This window comes from Etheostoma spectabile, chromosome 14 (genome assembly GCF_008692095.1).
Source record: "Etheostoma spectabile isolate EspeVRDwgs_2016 chromosome 14, UIUC_Espe_1.0, whole genome shotgun sequence".
Classification (NCBI taxonomy): Eukaryota; Metazoa; Chordata; class Actinopteri; order Perciformes; family Percidae; genus Etheostoma; species Etheostoma spectabile.
In genome coordinates, this window is record NC_045746.1 from 11,537,559 (window position 1) to 11,555,061 (window position 17,503).

Sequence of the window (17,503 nt, forward strand, 5' to 3'; positions counted from 1 at the left end):
AAGTTGATTTGAAGAAGGCAAAACATATGAAGAAGTGCAGGAAATTATAGGCTTCTCCACCAAAATGATTTCAAAAGCCTTGATGGGGCATCCGAAGCCTGAACAACGAGGGAAAAAACAGTTAGCTATCATTTGCGGCGGCTGTGGTTAATCCATTGTGAGGAAGTGGGGGGGAGGAGAGAAGTAGTGGAAGTGTAGAGGTTGAGAGGAAAGGCGTGGCTCATACCACTCTCGCAGCCCAGCCTTTATGCTGTCCCAGCACGAGTAACTGTGCATCTGTCTCTCTTTTTTCTGTCCTCCTTTCACTGTCGTCCTTCCTCTTCAACTTCACTCCTCTCCCCCCTCTGTCCCTCTTACCTCTCTTGCAGTTCTCCTTGCCAATTCTGTCCCTCGCTCCCCTCTTCCTGACTTCCTCCCTCCCTCTCCTCCCCCCTTCCCCTCCCCTCTTCCTCCTCCCCTCCCCTTCCTCTCTCTCCCTCTGGTCTCTCTGTATCCTGGACAGGCGTCCTCAATTTGAAATCCATCCTGCTCTCCAGACTGTTGCCTATGTCATGGCTGTGGGTACAGACGAAGCTCGCCTATAGTGCAAGTGACGCGAATGGGCGTTTCTTCTGCTTTTCCGGATGTCCCTGTCGGTACGCGTTGGGTGTACTTGTGTTTGCGATTATCCTTTGGCAGCGATTAGTACCTTTGCATTGTTCCCACCGTCAGTGGTTCTAAACTTTTTTTTCAAGCAAAACTCCATGCGTCAGAAATCCTTTTTTCTGTCCGGGGGCGTGAGGGAAGTAGAGGAGGTCTTCTGGCTTTTGGACGGGCTATGAGCGCTGTGACGTTGTTATGGTGGCATTTTGGGAGTCCCTGTTGCTACACAACCCGTGCTGGGTTTTTTGTGTCCCAAAAACCTTTCTAGGTTGCCGCCGTAAGCTTCGGTTTTGGTTTTGGCTGGTTTCTACTTTGCGGCCAATGTTCGACTGCATGGTCCGGCCCTACTCCGGGCCGTACCCATGCACCCGATTTGGTCTGTCTGGCCATGTATTTTCAACAGTTGTTTTCCCAGGGTTTGTGGACTTGCAGGGCAGCAGTATCCCCCGTGGAACAGAAGATGTTAAGATAGGTGGGTGTGAAGGAGACACACCCATTAATACACGACACCACACATATTCTTTTCTTCTGAACATGGAGATCTCAGGCTCGGTTGGGTGGTTTCAGGCACTTCCCAAGGGTTTTGCGTCAATTATGTGTGCGCTGCATGTGTTAGCGAGCTCTCCTGTGGCGGTGGGTGGAATCTGCTCATGCAGTGGGTGAAGCAGCTGGTCCTGTGTTATCTGTCTGTGCCGCAACACCTGCAGAGAAGACAAAAATTACACTGGTTTAATGTCTATTTGGCCACTGTGGCTGATATGGTTGCAAATGGCGCAACAAACGGGAGGTTCTGTGCTTTGACTGTACCCCGCTTGCTGCTCCCCGCATGACATTTTTAAGGACGAAAGCAGAGTTGGGAAATACATTGTTTTATGTTAACTGTCCAACGTGTGACATACGGTTTGTTTCTCCCCTCTTTTTCCGATTGCAGATGTTTCGCTTGGACGGAAAACGTGTTATGGCGGTTCGGTGCGCGAACAGGTTTACATGCATACCGTGGAGAGAGTGAGGTGGTTGGCGTGAAAAAGGAATTGACGACGACACGGGGCTGGCCAACCTTCCAGGGAGTCACCTTCTCCTTTTTTTGAATAGTCGGTCCTGTTGGAGTGATAGAATCATATGACAGGCTTTTAAGTGTGGATGGTGAAAAGCCACGGTATGGAGTAAGTAGCATCTAATCTGAAAAACATTCTCCATTTCTCTCTGGCGATTCAAATTCCCGAAAGTGTCTCAGGACACACCCTATCACCTCTTATTAGACTTTCTCCAGCCTTCCAACACAACCTCTTTTATCCACATGCCCATTTAGTCCCTGTGTTTCCAGATGTAAGGTGGAGTGAGGATGGGGCCGGTAAATGGTGAGATCCCAGCCGACATGACGCCCGAGATGTGTTCAGCTCCTTGTCTACAAGAGCCCTGTCTGGACGACAACGCCTGGATTCTGGTGGAGCCACCATCCCGTCCTCCACGTCCTCGGTAAGAAGCTGGGGTGGTGTGTAACTGTATATGTATTGGGTGTGCACACAGCATGGATTTGCAGAAGCTTGTAGCGTATATTCATGCTCCTTTTGGAAAATGGACATCAATCTACTTTTGTGCTACTTGGCCTCTCTGTATCTGGTTGGTTATGTGCTGTAATGTCGCAGTTTGTGATAGGGTGATACACACAGCATCAGTGACCCACCACTAATATGAGCCAAAATTCTGTTACATTGTCAGTTTACCCTAATCTTTTGCTCTTTTAGCGTGTGTCTGTGGTCTCGGCATGGTTGGAGATACTCCTGTGTGTATTTTCACTTGAGCATGGCACCAGTGGCTTGTATGCCTTCTGCACGCCTCAGGGTGAGGTGTTTTAGTCGTGGATTAGGCTTTTCCATGTTCCTACTTACATGCCTGTTCCCCCCAATAATTCGCTCAGGGGAAGAGGGGAAAAAAACAAAACATAAGACTCATGCTCCTGCTTCTCACTTTTGCAGTGTCTCCGTGTTAAGCGCTTATTTATGTCTTCATTTTTTTCCCCTCTGGTCTTTCTTTGGTCCTCGGTGAGATTTCCTTACTCCCGACTTGTATTTTTAGAGTCCAAGGATTGCTTTTGTGGTTTGCTGCTTTGATCGCGTTTCGAAAAAAAATGCACTCGAGAGATGGAATGTGAGGAGAGAGAGGAGGAAGGGAAAAGATAAAGAGAGAGAGCAAAAGAAGGGAGCGATTGAAGGGCGGGGGGTGGAGGGAGACGCCTGGACTAAAGCGCATACCCCAGCTGCAAGTAACCAATCGCGTTTCTGTGCGGACGAGCCCCACCCTTCCCAGCCAATCAATCTTTCCTTAAAACCGGCCTCAAAAAACTCCCCTGCTTGCGCCTGTGTGTGTGTGTGTGTTGTGTGTGTGTGTGTGTGTGTGTGTGTGTGTGCGCACACACCCACACCACTTAAAAAACTCATCAGACATTTCCACCCCTAAACTGTAGCCAAACATTTTTTTCAGCCAGAAAGTGACGCAGTTCACCAAAAAATATAGAACGAGTGGTGTGTCTGTGTGTCTGGTCTGTCTCTCTGTCTGTCTTGGTCTGTCTGTGTATTTTTGTTCTTATTAAACAAGACTTTGTGAGGTTAATCTGGAGCGCAGAATTAGTGCTAAACCCGTTGTTATCATATCGTGTCACAAACCACACACACACACACCACACACACACACCACTGGAAGAAAATAATTGTGCCTCGTGGTGCCATGAGCAGGTTAGCCTGTGTGAGCTCTTATGTGGGGTTGTGTGTTTGTCTGTGGCTTGACTTGCTTAGGGCTTAGCTGCTCTCATCAATCAGCCTAATACAGACATCATCTTCCTGCAATGCCCTCACCACCTCCTCCTCCTCCTCCTTCCCCTCCTCCCCTTCATGTCATATCACTTCTCTTCTCCCCCTTCACCTCCTCCCTCCCTGTCTCACAGTGCTTTTTCTTTTCACAGCCCCCTCCTCATTTAACCTCTTATTCCCTTGCTTGTCTCTTAGAAACAGGCCATGTATTTTTCTTCCTGTGTCATTGGATACAAAACATAGAACTGGTGATGTGGGGCTTTAATCACACAAGATGCAGTGTATCCAGGACCGCTAACTATGACTTTTAACTATGAAAGTACATCATGGGATTTAATGTGAGAAATGGTGCACGTCATTTCACATGCTTAAAAGACTCATTCTTGCCAATTTATACCAATTGACAAGGACATCTCGGAATGTGCTTTCAGTGTTAAAGAGAAAAGAAAATGAAGAAGGAAGGAGAGGAAATGCATGCAGAAGAACTGCTTGTTATGCTGCAATCTACCTAAAAAAAAAAAAAAAGAAAAATGATAAGTGGAACCTACTTATTGTTTTTTATATTGTTAAAAAGCCTAAAGCAGTTGCACTGATTTTAAATGTCTGTGTTGCCTCCAGTTACATCCCTGAGTAAACATAACCCTGTGGGACTAAAACTGTCCTCTGTGGCCTCCATACAGAAGGTGTCTGGAGGACCACGGCTGGTGTTTTCAGGTTCAAGTCTCCATGAGCAGCGACAGTAAATTCCTCTCAGAAAGAACTATGGCCAAATATGAATTCTTCAGGAGCCCCCTGGTGAGTCTCTTGCATCCCTAAAAGTAATTTCTCGTGACTGATTTGGTTTAGCTCGCATTGCACACACCCCCACACACAGCTGGTTCAGCCGATTTTTCAGCCTTGATATTTCGGGGTTGGAGCTGCGGCTATTTAAAACCTTTAATATGTGTCTCCAACGAAATATTTTTTCAATGTGGGCTGATAAACCCTCTGGCACAGAAATAATTTCCTCCTCCGAATCGTCATTGATAGTCACAACAGATGACGAGTCACAGCCTGCTAGCAGCTCTTTTAAGGCTTTTTTTTTTTGGTACAAATGGTCCTTCCAGTCTAAATGCTAATGTCATCATGCCAACATGCTCATAACAACACTAAATTTTCAATGCTAACATGCTGACATTTAGCAGGGATAATGTTCACCAGTGCTGCCTTAAAGTCAGTTAAGCAATGGTTGAGTGAGGTTTGGTGCCTTGAAGTCAACAGTCACAGTGCTGCCTGGAAGGGACATTGGGGCTTAAACACCAAGAGAAAATTATTATCCACCTGCAAAGCCCCACCCAGCCACTATTCTTTCATAACTGTATATACTGTATGTGACACAATGATAGACAAAACCTGTCTAACACAGAATCACACTGGAAGTATGGTTGGAAATGTCCCCTAAATTGGCAGTTGACGACAAGAAACCATCAGACATACATTTAAAGCCCTCTGTAAATAACAGTATTACATGCTGCCGTTGGTAGGGGCAGAAATTACACTTGACCTACTTTCACTTACCTAGGCTGCGCGTAAAGTCTGACTCAATCACATGTCCGTGATCTGCGTACGACAGTACAGTGAACGTTTGTCTTTAACAGAGCACAAATAACCTAATCACCCATCATTACTGAGATTAAACTACATTCTTGGTGTATTTTGCATTGAAAAACACACTCAAACAGAACATAACTCTTGCAGCGGCACATGAGCAGATGCGTAATACACATAAAGTAGCACACCTTTGTGAATTAGCCACTGTTGCTATTGTCATTCATAAATCCTACTAACATTGTCATCAGACTTACTTATGATGCAGGCACCCAGTATGTGTCCACAAAGTTAGTCCAATGAGGGGTTAAAGGAAAGTGTGGATAGCGTTGTACTCTCTGTCACTGCCCATGTAGGAGAGAGATTGAGTCGGCATGCGTCACTTTGCAAAAAGTACATATAGATGCTAACTAATGACTTTTGTAATGTCAATACATTAAAATTGAGTTACTTAAAGTTGGTTCACTGCTGCTACATGTTGCATCAAACACAATAAAGGCTGTCAGTGAAATGGCGGTTTGAGCTAACGTTAGCTCAAACTGTCATAGTAGCGTTAGCTAAACCCTTTTTGAAATGACTCCTAGCTTAGCTACAAGCTAGCAATCAACCACAAAGGCTGTCAGTTGAATGGCGTTTTTGAGCTAACGTTAGCATCAAACGCCACAGTCAGATAGCAACGTTTTTTCAAATTATTCCCATCTTCTTGTTATTTTTGTAACGAGAAAAGCTTTTATTTAATGGATTTCGCAAATTTCAGTATGACAGTTATGTTGTAACTGTTTAAATCTGAGTATGCACACTCAAATCTGCACTCTCCCACATTGGGCAGTGACACACCGCCTTTTCTCTCTCGCTCGAGACCGCCGTTTCCAACCGGGGGGTATAGCATGACCTTACTTGATGCTGTTACGTTACTAGTCCAGGTAGAGCGAGCTACTATACTGACGGGGGAGAGAGAGAGAGAGAGAGGGGGAAGAGAGAGAGAGAGAGAGGAGAGAGAGAGACTGTATACATTACAATAGGTTGCACGCAAGGGGGGGGGGGTAGCTTCCACTAAGGGCAGCACAGCGCAAAGCCTGACGCACAAGTTCAATTCCTGTCGACTAGGATTAGCGTGTGTCTACAAGGGGGGGGGGGTCAACCAACACATGGACACAACCCTAACTGGAAGCGAACCAATCACGTCACATTGCCTCTGCCACTGCTCTCTCGTCACGGGACGGGGGGCTAGCGAGTAGCTTGGTCTTTAGCAACCGTGTAAATAAGTAACCGCGCACTCCCCCCGATTTACGTGACGCCGTGCCAAGCGCCCTTCGTTTTATTTGACATCCTCGGACTGCTCGACTGATGTTTGCAGGCATTAGCTTTCCCATGCTCACAATCTGTTTGGTGTGTTGCATGCTAACATTGTGTAACTAGCACAAAACAGAAAGTACAGCTGGGCTGATGGAATATATCCGTTTTGCAGTATGTGTTTATAACTAAGTATTGGATAAATGAATAAACCTATCTGATTACCGGCTCACCATGTGATTAAAATTCATCCTGAGAAAGCATGAATGTTGTAGCAAACGTGCATGGCAATCCATCCACATTGTCACATTTTTTTCAGCTGATCCAATGTGGACAGACTGACCAACATCCACACGTTCCTGGCATAGCTAAAAATATTCATGTTTCTCATGCCTGTTGCATCAAGCTCCATAATCTACTCGTATTTATGTACACGGATCATTCTCAATCAAAACTATTTATTTTATTTTAAAAAAATACCTTGTCATGTCTGACAAATTATTGTCTAGTTAATAAAGCCTCTTAATGTCCCATAACACCTTTACACAGTCTCTCTTTTTCAAGACCAATACCGATTATTATTATGAAACCAATTTTTGGAACCTATACCGTTGCAGTAAAAATGAAATTTTTAAGTCACAAATTAGATTTTGTAATGTACAAACTGCAACATAAAACTTTGTTTAATGCTTAAGCAATTATATAATAAATGAGAAGCTTTCACATAGTATACAGGAAAAGAAAGTCAGTTGTGTTTGTGGGCGGACATTAGGTCAGACTCAGTGGTGAGTGGAACCTGTAGCAGAGGACAGACCCAGAGCTGGAGCCGAATCAAAGTAGACCACTTTTTATTCATTAACTTTATCGGTTATCAGGCAACAAACGCCAACACAGATAATCGGCAAAAAACACCAATAATCGTCCAGAGCCATAATTGACTTCCCCTAGAACATAGTCTAACTTATGCTTCTCACAATGTTATAGAAATGCAAATCAAATTTAAATCAGTGGAGTACCCTTATTTTCGTCTTATTTTCTCTGAGCACGTAACGTTTTGGTGGGTTTACTCCAGTAGCGAAGTCGACTCTTAAACCTAGAACAGACGCCCACTTGTCCACATCGTCAGAAAGAAGCAACGCCACCTAGCTTATTGTGTCCTCTCTTATAGCGTAGTACTGCAAAAGTTATTATTTATGACAAAAATTAAGATGGTGGTCCCAGCCTTGGCAATTCATTGGAAACCCGCAGGGTGTACTTTGGTTATCGTACTCATTGGACATTGGACGCTGCTGAGCTTGTGATGGGTGTCCCCCACGCAGGCAGAACTTTATATTCCCATTACATTTCATAAAGTTAGCGAAAACAAGCCTGCCAATTTAGAGTGAAGATAGAAATATGATTTTACTGTTTTGAAACTATTGCCTGACCGTTTGTGAATGTCTAGCTGGACCACCAATCCCCGAGCTGAAACATAACACCTTCTTCCTAGCAACTGCAGAGGCAGCAATATTCTGATAGGTCGAAAATGAATTTAACCCTTCACATTCCGAACACAAACTAAATAGGCAGATTTGAAGGGTGTATTTTCTGAAAAAGTTTTCTTTAGATGTTGTGTCAAATTATGATGCATAAAAAATTTACATCTGTGACTTTTTAAAAATAATTATTGGAATATCTTAGGCCCTCTTTGAGGTCCCTAAGGGTTTCCCAACTGGTTTTACCCATTTCTGTTCTTCTCCTGGTGATATCGAGCTGAATGTTCATTCTACGTTTATTCCTTTTGAATCTTTTGATAAGTTGGTGAAAATATAAAATGTAATTTGTCCTTCATGTTAAGGGCAGAGGCCTGCCTGCGTAACAGCCAGCGAGTCAGCGTTAGCCAGTTAGCGTGGCACCTTTTTTTGATAACGCTCAGCACGGGCTCTACGTTGCGTTTCTCTGGCCGTGTATATGGCGACATTATTCCCGTGGTGATTTAGGTGTGTGTCAGAGCCAGCAGGTGACCTCAGCTCTGTGGTAATGGCACAGTAAAAAACATCAGAGTGCTGGCTCGGCCTGTCAATCACCTAAGAGTAGCGCTGCTGGGTAGAGGGATTACATCAGCGGTGTCAATGCTCTACTCCCAGGTTGGATCTCTCTCTCTCTTTGTGTTTCTCTCTCTCTCTCTCTCTCTCTCTCTCTCTCTCCACTCTGTCCTCTCTCTCTCTCTCTCTCTCTCGCTCCACACCCACTCACCATCCGACCTCTCTCGCCCCACCACTTTGTCTCTGCGTCCTTGTGCTCATCACACACACACACACAGGCACAGAAAGAGAGACTATGCTGCATAGAGAAACCTACCCCACTCCTGAGCTTGCATATGCACTAAGTGGCTTCTAGTGCCTCTCTCTCTCTCTCTCTCTTTCTCTCTCTCTCCCTTTATCTCTCACTCATTGGTCGGTCTCCCTGTGTGTTTTTCCCCATCCAAACTTTTTTCCGGAGCAGATGGTGGCTTGGTGTCATTCTGATGCTCAATCTCTCAGTCACAGCTCTTACAGGTGAGACGATGACTCAGTGAAGGGCCCATTCATCTTGATAGCACACATGTACATCCTAAATCTAATTATACTCCTAAACCTCCTTCTTAATATTTTTATTTTTTATCTTTGTGAGGACATCTGGTCATCCAAAAATATGCAGCACACACTCACTGTTCCTGAAATCTGCTAATTACATTACACCCATGTTTACTGCTGCATTACTCACACTGCTATCTCTAAAAAAAATATATATATATATTTTTTTTAACATCTAGTTTTTAGATGAAACATGCATTCAGTTCCCCTGCGTCAGTGTTCCCAATAGATGCTGTGTTTGGGTTTTTGCAGAATTTTCTGAACTCCCACATTTTGTCCAGGATCCAGGCTATCTGTACGTGAAGGAGCCTGGGCGCAGTCCGGAAGAAACTCTACATGTTCCTGCGGCGCTCCGGCCTCTACTACTCCACTAAAGGAACATCCAAGGTGATTCATTTCTGCTTGTTGATGCTGAACGGGTAGGAAAAGATCAAATTGTTGATGATGTGTAACTTCTCTGCTTTTTTTTTTGTAAACTAGCAAGTTTATCATTCTTATTTGTGGTTTCAACATTACAGTTTTGTGATGTATATCATCGAAGAAAACCTCTCAGGCACAATGTTTCTTGAACAAACTTAAATCAAATAATGGGGAAAGACAATTCAAATCTTAATTTAGCATTTTGCAAAGTAAACCAAAACAACTGTGTTTAAAGCAATCTGTAATTTTTTTCTTTATGTTGTTGCTGACATCCCTTTTCCTCGTCCTCCCCCCCCACTAAACAGGAGCCCCGACACCTGCAGCTGCTGTCAGAATCTGGAGGACAGTAACATCTTCACCATCATCACGGGACGAAAAGCTCCACAACGCTCCCACAGAATACCAGTTCTGCATCAAGGTACCGCACAAGGAAACACCGCAAACTGAGAAACCGTGAATTAATCTATCGCTAGAAATTCTAAATAACTCTAACTCTATAATGTCTAACTCTAAATCCTTCTACCAGGTTGGATGGTCATTAACCATTTTCTACTACAAATTAGTTGTGCATTTTCTATTAGTGTGTAGTAATTTTCCTCGAACCTTACCATAACCATCCTATCCTCTGTGTGTGTGTGTGTGTGTGGGTGTGTGTGTTGTTTGTGTGTGTGTGTGTGTGTGTGTGGTGTTGTGTTGTGTGGTGTGTGTGTGTTGTGTGTGTGTGTGTTGTGTGTGTGTTGTGTGTGGTGTTTGTGTGTTGTGTGTGTGTGTGTGTTTGTGTGTGTGTGTGTTGTGTGTGTGTGTGGTGTGTGTGTGTGTGTTTTGTGTGTGTGGGTGTGTGTGTGGTTGTGTGTGTGTGTGTGTGGTGTGTGTGTGTGTGTGTCAGAGGGCACAATGTGTGAAAACCGCCAGAGGGGTTTCAAACACACACAAAGCACTGTGTGTCCCATTAATCTGTGGGGGTCACCTGCTGATCTGGATAAGCCCACTGGGACAAACCGGAATGGTATAGGGAATCTGGCCGCCCTGCCTTCCATCTCTCTCTCTCTCTCTCTCAGACACACACAGCATGTCAGATTCTGTCAGCGGGGGTGACATTGCAGGATTGGGTAAAGGATTTTACTTCACGGCTGGGGGTGGCTGGATTGTTGCTATGGTGACTGATTAATTTATTGGTAGGGTATGCTTCTGTCTGACGTCCTTGTCACCGATTCAGGGGAAGAAAGGAAAGAGTCATTGCTGCATAGTCCTTACTTGTAGACTTTGATGTATTGTTTATTGCATAATTAAATTCTAGAGGGCACAATAAATGTCATTATTGCCTGTTAGAGGTGTCATCTGGTACCTGGAAAAGAAAGGCAAGCTTGTATCAAAGACAAATAATGTCCTTGTCTGACTTTAGAAAACAGCTGTTATATGAAGATGTGGGGTTTATGGCCCAACCGATGTGTTCGAGACTGTTGCCCCCCAAAGCTTATCGTTAATTAAAGAGATCCCATTATTTGCCTCAAAGCTATTTTTAAAAACTAAAAACAACGTGAAAACAGACTCTTTGCACATTTTATGCCAGAGGAGAAATGATGACAGTGCAGCTTGTTTCTTCTGCAGCTTACTTAGAATAATGCCATATTGTCACACTGTTTTAACTTTGGTGTTATCACTGACTGGAAAAGGTAATGGTTTAGGTGTTTATTTATTAAAGTTGTCACTGTCCGCATGCCATTGGCCCTTTTGAGTGGAGCTATTCAACCTTATTAACCAGGATAAAAACTCCTTGAGATTAAAATCTCTTTACAAGAGTGTCCTGCAAGTGGCAGCAGCACTGTTCAGACAGAGACACTTACTGTAAATACATAACCATTTCACTCATATTCAACACAATGTCATCATAAAATACCTGGGTCCTAAATCATTTAAACATGACATACAGACGCCCTTCTGCCAGTCCCAGCTATGTACATCTTAGAAGTAAAATACACATCTCCTTTTATAATTAAGCTGATGGATAGCAGTGAACTCACCTCGTTCATGTATCAGAGGTGAGCAACTATAGCCTCACTTGGACTGTATACCATAGCTTATGGCTGCTAATGTTAGCTATCATTAAATGGAAAACTTTGAATGAGCATGATACTTGTGACTTATCTACTGTTACATACTACTGTTTTATCTTTTAACATTATTTCATACAAGTTACTGGTGGCAATAGTGGCCAATGTTTTGTCAACCGCTGTATTGTGTATGTAATTCATTAATTGCATCATTGCAATCACTGAAGTACACCCGTGTTACAGAATCATTTGTTTTCACACGGTTGCCTGGTTTTGTATTCTTGCCCTGCCATGTTACAGATTGATGGTCTCTGTATTCTGAAGACTGAAATGCCAGAATCCACAATAGAGCCTTCATGTTGATGAGAATATCTCCATTCTGTAATGTCCCACTGTGTCTGCTGTTTGGTTTCCAGCCCAGCAAAGTGAGGAGCGACTGTAAGGAGCTTAAGATGCTGTGTGCTGAGACGAACAGAGCAGACCTGCTGTGACTGCCTTCAGACTGCTCAAAGTACTTTCTTTACTTTTTATATGTTCTTATTGGAGTTAAATCCAAGTCTGTGAGTTCACAGAGTTGACAGATACTGCCAACCCAAATATAGTTACTAGTGTATTCCCTTTCTTGAAGTATTAAGGTCCCATGTCATGCTTATGTTCAGGCCTATTTTACTTGTGTTTTAAGTTTCTACTGAACGTGTTAACATCAGTGTTGGCAATTTTTTTTTTTCCAAAATGTAATACATTATAGATGACTAATTACTGTCATTTGAGAGTAATTACTTATATTACAATATTGCTGTTTCTGAATTGTAATGCGTTACTCTACTTTTGCATTACCTTTGAGTTACTTTCACCAAAATAACAGCGGCACAGCTTTTCTTTCCCGTGAAGAAATGGTTGCGGTGTTGGGGAATTCTTTAAAAAAACCAACAACCTCTACTTTTGTGTTAAAATGCGTTGTAACAGGTATAAAAACGATTTTTTATCATACTGTCTGTCTGAATATACCTGCATTTACCATCTGCCTCAAACACTCCGTTTAAAGCCTGTCTCTTTAAGATCCCCTCCCAAAAAATCCCAGTCTGTCTGCGTTTCTGTGTAGTTTCACAAATCTGCGTTCTGTTATGGCACTTTTACCATTAAGAATCCTGATGTGTTGTTTCAAGGCACCGTTTCTGAATACGGCTGTATGCATTTCTCTGTGGATTTAGCGTTTTAATACTTTCACAGTATTTATGCACCTCAACCTGGACCTTTAACTAAAATGGATTCAGCTCTTGGAAACATGAGTTGATGTCGTCTCTTTTCTTGTGTCTTCACAGTACGGACTATACTGTCAGAGCTACAACGTTCCCCAGCAGAGAAAGTCTAACCTCTCCCCTTCTCAGCGCCTGTGGTGAGTATCTGCTCTCTGACATCACCTCCGTAACAACCCCGCTCTAATGCCCCCACTCAGCCAAGACCAATCCAGATTGATCCATTAATTACCGTAGTAAATTGAAATAACTTGGTTGCAACCTTGTGCGCCTCTCTCTTTAAGAGGAAACGCCATGGGCTGGATCCCATTTCCATATTGCTTAGAAGAATTCTGAAATGCTGAAATGATTTTCAATCCAGACAATTATTGCCGATTTTGACCTTTTTTGTTAATGAGTTGACAAGAGTGCTCTGTGGTGGAAGGCTCATTCAACCAAACGGCTATATCTAAAGTACATCCACGCATAACATGTTATCCTCGAGTTACTTAAAGTGTGAGTTTTACGTAATACTCATACTCCCATGCAGTGTTAAGATGCACTAATCACCTCAAGCAGGATGTGTTTGTCTTGTGTAATGTCTTTTAACGTCTTATTCAAAATAAGTGTTTTCCCCCTATCACATGGACCCTTTTTATGTTACCAATCCATAAATACAACATAACCAGCCAGAGAGCCATGGGAGGCTTGTGCTTTTCTTAGAGGTTTTGTGTGCAGACAGGATTTGTCATGCCCCAGTGAGTGTGTCTGGCTTGTTTGACCTCTGACCCGTGTCTACGCCATGCCCCCCCATCCCCACCTTACACCAGCTCCTTTGTGACCCCATCCCCCCGCTGCTACTACTCCCCCCCAACCCTGCCACGTCTCCTAACAGCGGAGTGTATCTGAGAATTCCTCGTCTCCGCATGGACTTCTCCGGCGGACTGGTCGCGTCATTGACACCCCGTGGGCCCGAGCGCTGCCCTGAGAGGGACAGACCTGGAGGTAAGAAGGGCGCAAAGCTTGGGAGTCAAAGAACACGAATAGCTTCAAGGTCCAGTCTGTTTTGATGAGATTAACCCAAAAATGCCATTTTTTCTCATTAACTTTCCCATGGTTTAGTTGTATTGGACCCTGATCTGCCTTTTTTCTTTCACAATTTTTTTTTAACCATTCATCTTTGTGCAGAGCCTTTTCCATTTTGAATTAACTTATTTCCCCCCTGCATCATTTTTCTATAAATGCAAGTGTGTAGCAGCTCCAGTGATCGGTTTCTGAGATCACAGCTCTGATGAGCTAAAGCAAAAAGCAGATGCTCACTCCATTTTTTTGGTTGTGGACGACGGCAATGCATCACAATGTTTGTTTACTATACGTAATTACTGATATAGTTATTATTTGCGTTTTGGCTCATATGACTGTTTTCAGCACATTTCCGTAGGCCATAAGGTATCAGTCTTATCTCATGGTAATGTTGCAATTGCCCTTTCTTCCACTTAAACGAGGCCACGCGCATGAATGTCCTGGGCATCCAGCCCCTTGCACCCGTCTTCTCTGAGCACGGTACTCTCAAACATCATAATCACCTTATACGACAGCCTTGGTAATTTGTTTAATTTTGCTACTAGATTTTTATGAATATATGAATACAAGAAATCTATCTGTCTTTCAGTGATCCACAGGACACAGGTTTGGTTTCACGGTCGCATCATGAGAGAGGAAGCCCACAAATGTACATTCAACAAGGCCAAGTAGACGGTAGAACGCTGTAGGCGTGTGAAAAGGTTCGGAACTCGTTTTGGGGATTTGGTTTGATGTGATGTCATCTCAGCATGTTGCTCATGTAAACGCAGTGAAAGCTTTGGGAAAATGTCTAAAAAAAATCTGAAAAATCAAGACATCACTTGCTGCAAGAAAAGCTAAGATCTCAAAATGTTTGTGTAAAACAGCTTTTTGGCATGACAATCCCAGCCTTTACCCAGTGAATTAAGATAAGGTTCTCAAAGATGATTTGATATATATGATACAACTATTTTCATGAAGCGTTGATCATTTCCCTCTAACGTTCTGTGTGTCAGGTTATTCCTGTTGCGGGACAGTCAGAGTAATCCCAGGCATTCTGTGCTTACCTTGTGCCACCACCAGAAGATCAAGCACTTCCAGATCCTACCGGTCTCACTTACACAACACAGTCACATTACGCTTGCAAAATCCACTGAATCAAGGCCCAGTGAGGCAGATCACTGCTTTACCGCTCTTAGAAAAGTACACAACTCAAAATTGTGCTGACAAAGATTTTTTTAGGACAGTGAATTAGTAATGATTTGATGTTGTAGCTTGAATGCCAGCTGGCGTTGGCTGTTGGCATCACCAGTAATGAAACTTAGTTCCCTGCAAATGTCCAGCAGGTCCAACTTTTTCTAAGTGCTCTGAGTTACAGCTTAATCTTAATCTAAAAAAGACAGACTCATCTACTAGGCAGCCCATCGTTTGATTTGATTTTGTTACAGTACCTTGAAGTGGCTTAAAGGGCTAGTTCAACAGGGCTTTGACCTTTTTTGCCACTAGAGGTGAGGTATCAGCCATGCAGAAAGTTTAATAGGATGGTGCTGCTACATGAAAAGTCAGAGATTTATTTTCTCCGTGATGATTGTTGTGTACAAAATGTCATGGCAATCCATCCTGTAGTTGTTGAGATTTTCAGTCTGGACCAAAGTGGTAGACCACCTGACAGAACCATATTTTTGGTAGAAGTGATCTTTCTACATGGTAAATAATTACTAATAAGTGGCTGCACGATTATGGCCAAAATGATAATCGCGATTATTTTGATCAAAATTTTGATCGCGATTATTCTCACGATTATGTTTTGATTTTAACCAAAACAAATTTGTCATCACGTAGGCTATATATACTGCGAGAGGGAGTGTGATGGACGCTACTCACAGAGAGACGGCTGACTCATTATGAACGGGTCCAGCACGGGTCGAATGGCGGATACACACGTCGTGTGTATCTTCACTGCGCTGCATTTTTATGAACTATGATATTCTGGCCATGGGTCACATCTCTGGCCCAGGTCCAGGTCTTGGTACAGCAGCTCCGTCTCACACGCTGTTACTCTACCAACTGAAGTTAGCTGCATTCCATAACTTCTTCTGTGTTCTTTCGCCGTAGTGGCCGATAGCAGAGTTACCATGGAAACACTGGTACAAATACAGGTTTGCCCCTCATATTTACAATATCCAGCTGTGTTAATAAAAATTAAAACTGCAGACAAATATCGAAGTGTGGACCGCGCCGCTGTGGGGCGGGGCGCGGAGAGTAAGAGGAGAGAGTAGGACGAGAGAGCGTAAAAGATCCAACACAGGCACGGCTTTACACGAAATGGGTCATGTAACGCAAAATTAAACCATATCCATATAACAACATTACAGAGGAGGCGAGGCATTAGCACCGTTGCGTCCTAGAGGAGCTAACAGCTAACAGACGCTACTGCTAACAGCTAAAGCTAACAGACCGCTAACTAGCACCGCTAGCACTGGTCACTGCTGTTGTCTGAAAACAACAGATGGGACAAAGTGTTGCGTTTACTGGTAAACTGGTAAACCTTGAGACTGACGTATTATCGACAGCTATCTGTTGAGTTTTCCTCACGCTACTCTGTCCTCTGGGACTGTCTACATCTAGAAACTTAGATGCGCGGTGCAGTAAACTACTCTGACTGGCTAATGAGCAGATTGCTAACGGAGCGGGAATTGGCTTTGCAAAAACCCGGAGCGTTCTATGAAATGACGCTTTATAAAAAATAATCGCTCCGATCACGCAAATTTGATCGTGGGAAGTTCCAAATTGTGATCGCGATTAATTTGATTAATTGTGCAGCCCTACTAGTAAGTGTTGTAGAGCCATAGAAAAACCAACAGTCATGACATCATGCTGCTCATTCTGTTTAATCTGTAATTGTTCAAAATAATAGCAGTGTGGTGTTCCATTAGTAGGTGATTGATTCTGTGAAGAAACAGGTGTCAATTATGGCTCATATTTAAGGAAGGAAGCAAATGTTGTGTGACTGCGAACTAGAACTGTCGGGCCCTTGTACATCAGTGGTCTAGTGTGGTCTAGACTTACTCTATCTGTAAAGGGTCTCGAGATAACTCTTGTTATGAATTGATACTATAAATAAATTGAATTGGGCAGGCTGGTTATAGTGCATTTCACACTAAAACTCAGCAAAATGGGTCATCCAGCCTGCTCGAGGAACAGCGGACTTTGTCAAAAAGTTGATTTGAAGAAGGCAAAACATATGAAGAAGTGCAGGAAATTATAGGCTTCTCCACCAAAATGATTTCAAAAGCCTTGATGGGGCATCCGAAGCCTGAACAACGAGGGAAAAAACAGTTAGCTATCATTTGCGGCGGCTGTGGATCAGTGGTAGAGCGGTTGCCTGCCAATCGGAAGGTTGGTGGTTCGATTCCCACCCCTGCAGTCATTGTCAAAGTGTCCTTGGGCAAGACACTGAACCCCGAGTTGCCCCCGGTGCTGCGCATCGGAGTGTGAATGTGTGTGAGTGTTTATCTGATGAGCTGGTGGCACCTTGTACGGCAGCCCCGGCCAAAGTGTATGAATGTGTGTGAATGGTGAATGTTTCCTGTAGATGTAAGCGCTTTGAGCAGTTGTTAAGACTGGAAAAGCGCTATATAAATACAGCACATTTACATTTATGGATCATCTCCAAGAAAATCAAAGAAGACATAAAGTTACCTGTGAGGCGATTGATTTGGATGTAACAGGTGTCAATTATGATCATAAATATGTGAAGCAAAGCTTTCAGCTAGAAGCCCCCCCCCCCT

General features: G+C 43.4%; 1 protein-coding gene and 2 long non-coding RNA genes across 6 annotated transcripts in view; 2 read left to right on the plus strand and 1 right to left on the minus strand.

Annotated features, from left to right (window-relative positions):
* The window catches only part of LOC116701414 (growth factor receptor-bound protein 10), a 103,142-nt gene that overhangs the window by 81,037 nt on the left and 4,602 nt on the right, over positions 1–17,503 (plus strand). The window lies entirely within an intron of this gene.
* The window catches only part of LOC116701424 (uncharacterized), a 28,639-nt gene that overhangs the window by 6,253 nt on the left and 4,883 nt on the right, over positions 1–17,503 (minus strand). Inside the window, exon 3 of the long non-coding RNA XR_004334909.1 lies at positions 8,051–8,056. This is a non-coding gene — a long non-coding RNA (uncharacterized LOC116701424). The remainder of the gene's footprint in view (positions 1–8,050; positions 8,057–17,503) is intronic.
* Positions 9,267–11,895, plus strand: LOC116701423 (uncharacterized). Its single transcript, XR_004334908.1, has 3 exons — positions 9,267–9,331; positions 9,670–9,782; positions 11,832–11,895. It is a non-coding gene; the product is annotated as an uncharacterized LOC116701423 (long non-coding RNA).